Source organism: Octopus bimaculoides, chromosome 27 (genome assembly GCF_001194135.2).
Source record: "Octopus bimaculoides isolate UCB-OBI-ISO-001 chromosome 27, ASM119413v2, whole genome shotgun sequence".
Taxonomy (NCBI): Eukaryota; Metazoa; Mollusca; class Cephalopoda; order Octopoda; family Octopodidae; genus Octopus; species Octopus bimaculoides.
In genome coordinates, this window is record NC_069007.1 from 5049532 (window position 1) to 5054377 (window position 4846).

The window sequence follows — 4846 nt, forward strand, 5'->3', positions numbered from 1 at the left end:
TCGATAAGTAAGCAGCTTCACTTTTCCTTATCTATAATTGCTATTTCTGGTCTATTATTTTCTAACTTCCGGTCCGTTAGAATTATTATTATTAAGGCGGCGAGCTGGCGGAATCGTTAGCACGCCGAACGACATGTCATCTACCTCTACTCACTGAGTTCAAATTCCACCGAGGTCGACTTTGCTTTTCATCCTTTTGGAGTAATTAAATTAAGTACCAGGGAAACACTGGGGTCGATGTAATCGACTAGTCCCCTCCCGCCAAATTTCAGGCCTTGTACCTTTAGTAGAAAGGATTATTATTATTACTGAGGCAGTGAGCTAGCAGAATCGTTAGCATGTCGGGCAAAATGTTTAACAGTATTTCGCCAGTCTTTACGTTCTGAGTTCGACTTTACCTTTCATCCTTTCGAGGTCGATGAAATAAGTACCAACAGGGGTCGATGTAATTAACTAGCCCCCTCCCCCCAGATTTCAAGCCTTGTGGCTATAGTAGAATGGATTTTTATTACTGTTATTATTATTATTATGGTGGTGAGCTGACAGAATCGTTAGTACGCCAGATAAAATGCTTAGTATTCTTATTCTTCTAGCTTTACGTTCTGAGTTCAAATTCTGCCGAGGTCGACTTTACCTTTCATTCTTTCGAGGTCGAGTGTTAAAGTAAATTACTAGCCATGTACTGGGTTCGATATGATCGATTGCTCACGTTCCCCACAAAATTGCAGAATTCTTGCGAAACTTTGAAGTAATTATTACACCGTGTAACAAATTTTTTGTGTTTCCTAATTGCTTGTATCGTGAAATCGAAGCAATTAACTACTGTTCCCTTCAAACTTTGCTTTCCTCACCTGGACATCAATATTTTGAAACTGACCTATTTTCCATTACATTTCAGATTCAGCTCTGAGTTGCTGAAGCAGAAATATCGTTAGAGCAAATATTCTGCTCAATACTCCAGATTTGCTTCTTGCCTTTGGTCAGTAACTGTTATTTCCTGTTTGCTTCTATCTAGAAATCAAAGGAAATCATTACCATTCCCCTCAAACTTTGCTTTTGTAACCTAGACTTCAATGTTTTCAAACTGACCTATTTTCCATTACATTTCAAACAGATTCAGCACTGAGTTGCTGAAGCAGAAATATCGTTAGAACAAATATTTTGCCCAATACCACAGTTCTGCTGGTCAGTTGCTTGACCTTAACCACTTGAGTATGTCCCTTAGTGGCTGACAATATGTGCATCTCTGATCACGAGCAGGAGTAATGGGGGAGCATCATGGCCATCTGTTGAGAGGGATTCTTTTGGGCTTGAATGAATGTAAGAAAAGCAAAGTTTGAAAGAAATATTGACCATTTTCATACTTCCTAGTAGTAAGCAAATCAGAAATAACAGTTGCTACCCAGGGACAAAAATCATATTACACAGTGTTATTAGTTGTAGGGTGATAGACTAGCAGAATCCTAAGGAAGTCATGTGATCTATCTTCTGGCATTCTACATAATGAATTCAAATCTCGCCTGGGTCACCTTCGTCTTTCATTTGTTTGGGGGTCGATAAAATGAATCTAAGTAATTGGCTGCACACCATCGAATTTCTGACTGTGTCCTAATTTAGAAACAATTATAAGGCGATGTGTGTGTGTACCCGTCGTACACACACACACACATATACACACACATACACACAAACACACACATACACACACACACACACACACGACGGGCTTCTTTCAGTTTCCGTCTACCAAATAAGGATTTGGTCGCCCCGAGGCTATAGTAGATTCTTGCTCAAAGTGCTGTGTAGTGGGACACACCTCGGAACCATGTGGTTGGGAAGCCAACTTTTTACTTCACAGTGACCCCTGCGCGTATGTGTGTATATGTATTGTGTGTGTGTGTGTCTTTTGTTCACTGCCAGCGCTTGACAACCGTTGTTGGTTTGTTTACGTCCTTGTAATTTAGCGGATTAACAAAAGAGACTCAATAGAATAAGTACTAAACTTTAAAAAAAGAAGTACTGGGGTGGACTTGTTCGATTAAGACCTTCCAACGTAGTACCCCACTATGACCGCAGTCCAGTGACTGAAACAAGTAAAAAGACAAAAGATGTAGAAAGAAAGATTCCTGATGGATTCGAACACCGCATCGTCTGTGGACTATATAGCTGTGTTAGCCACAACACAAAAGGGTCATCGCTTAATTTAGTAGATTTACGCTAAGTAGCTGCAAGGATAAATTTGTAACCTGTCAATACGATTCCCGGTGCGCATACTATCCAAGAAGTATACTGACGGATGCACAGCCTGGCCACAAATACGCATAGTGTATATAAAATGTGCGTGCGTATATTTTCGTGTGTAAATATGAATGTGTGTATGTCTCTGTATGTGAATCTGTGTATGTGTGGGTGTAAAGAGAGAGGAGATCCAAACGAAACAGCATATATATTTATATATTTTGGATCTTGTTCAAAACGGGGGCACCAGTATTTTCTTAACGAAGCACTTTGAAACTTGGGACACTGGTAGAATGTGTCATATAAAACATCTTTTTCTCTTAGTCTTCTTAACAAAAAAACGTACATCGCAAGTTATTTCATGTTAAAGTTGTCGTATTTCTGTAATTTCAACCAATGACTGACGTCCATTCAGCCGTAAAAATTAAGTGCTGACTACGTAAACAAACGATTCGCGGCGGTGATAAAATTATTATTTCCTTGTCAAAAAATGGCTGAAGCATATTGGCAGTAGCTAATAAACCTTTCTATTATAGGCACAAGGCATGGTTTTTAAGGGAAGGAGCAAGTCGGTTAGGGTTACGGAAAACGAACACACGTGTGTTGCCTCTGCAAAATGTCAGAAGTAATGGAGATTAAATACGCTATACACCGCTTAGGAGTAACTGTAAACAGCTGAATACTTGTCAGTGATTGGTTGAAATTATCGAAATAAGACAATTTTTTACATGAAATAAATCCGAATACAAAAATTTGTTTCTGTTCTATAACACAAAATAGATAAGTATACGAAGTTTGAAAGTCTTTCGGTACCAAAAACACTACATAAAACATTAATGAAAACTGGTGCCCCCGTTTTGAACAAGATCCTATATTTTTAATGTGAAACTTATATTTCAGACATCTTTCAAAATGTCAGCTTAACTTCTTACGTAAGACGTTCTTAAAGGAAGCAGAGTAATGACTGGAAGCTAATATAATAAAGTTAGGTTAATACAAAATGAACGAGACGCGACGAAACGAACGCAGTAAATTGTAAAGACAGAATTCTGTCTTCACAGCATAATAAAAACTTTTAAAATGTGTTTTTCTGAGCTAACAACGAACTGTCTCAGGAGTATTAAGTCGATAATAGAGATAATAGACATATATGTGATAAATATACGTGTGTGAGTGCGTGTTTTTTTGGGGTTTTTTTTCTGAGACAACAAATAAGTGCAGCAGAACTGAATGCATGAATATATAGGATTTTTATTTCCTAATTGGACTCCAGGGCCGATAAATTCGTTCATAAGGACTTCAGGGCCGAGAAATTCGTTCAGAGTATATTTATTAGCAGGGCAATTTATCCTGTCTACCTACCTCTCTATCTACCTACCTATTTATCAGTCAGTGTGTGTGTGTGTGTGTGTGTGTGTCTATGTATACTCTTTTATTCGTGTTCGTCTAAAGCTGGAGCACCGCTTTAGACGAACAAATCGACCCCAGGACTTATTCTTTGTAAGCCTAGTACTTATTCTCTCAGACTCTTTTGCCGAACCGCTGAGCACTCCACAGACACGTGTACCCTTAACGTAGTTCTCGGGGGATATTCAGCGTGACACAGAGTGTGACAAGGCTGACCCTTTGAATTACAGGCACAACAGAAACATGAAGTAAGAGTGAGAGAAAGTTGTGGTGGAAGAGTACAGCAGGGTTCGCCACCATCCCCTGCCGGAGCCTCGTGGAGCTTTAGGTGTTTTCGCTCAATAAACACTCACAACGCCCGGTATGGGAATCGAAACCTCGATCCTATGACCGCGAGTCCACTGCCCTAACCACTGGGCCATTGCGCCTCCACCGTCATTGAGGTTAACTCCTCCATATACATAGTATTGGATGGCCGTTGACTTTTACGAGTTTCTGCTCCTTTTGACGGGTTTTATTTTTCCTCTCGCACCACCGCCCTAACCAAGCAAACTTGGTGCGCATGCTGGTTTAGTCACCGTCGACCTAGCCATGCAACAGGTTGTGTTGGGTTACATGTTGCCAGTAGCACTCGATAGTGACCGGACATATATAAGTCAATGAAATTCCAGCTTAATCTGGTTCTTACATTTTATTTTTGTGTTTTGTTTTTTTCGTATATTACGTATGATGATGAGACAATTATTTTCACATTTGGCCGGACAAAATTCCAAACAGAATCCTGTGGAATAGAACGAATCAAACGTCCATCAATCAAGAAATTGTAAAGCGGAAATGGGATTGGATCAGTCACACTCTAAGGATTCCTCGAAGCAGCATTGCAATACAAGTGTTATACGGGCAACCAGAAGGAAAGAGGAAAGTTGGACGACCTAAGAAGACCTGAGCACTCTACCCTAACGACTCGCCCAGGAGCTGTGGACAGAGGAGATGGATGGACGGCTAACATTGCTGCAAAGTCCCTTCTGAATTTATTCAGCCCGCGATGTACGATATAAATTTTTTTTTAAGTGTAAATCCGATACGTAGTTAATCACTATTTTATAAAGTAGAAAAAGCAAGAGAAGAATTACTTCTTTGTTTACCGTAAAAATTGAAAAAATACCCTCAAAATGTGATCATTTCAAAAATGTGATGAAAC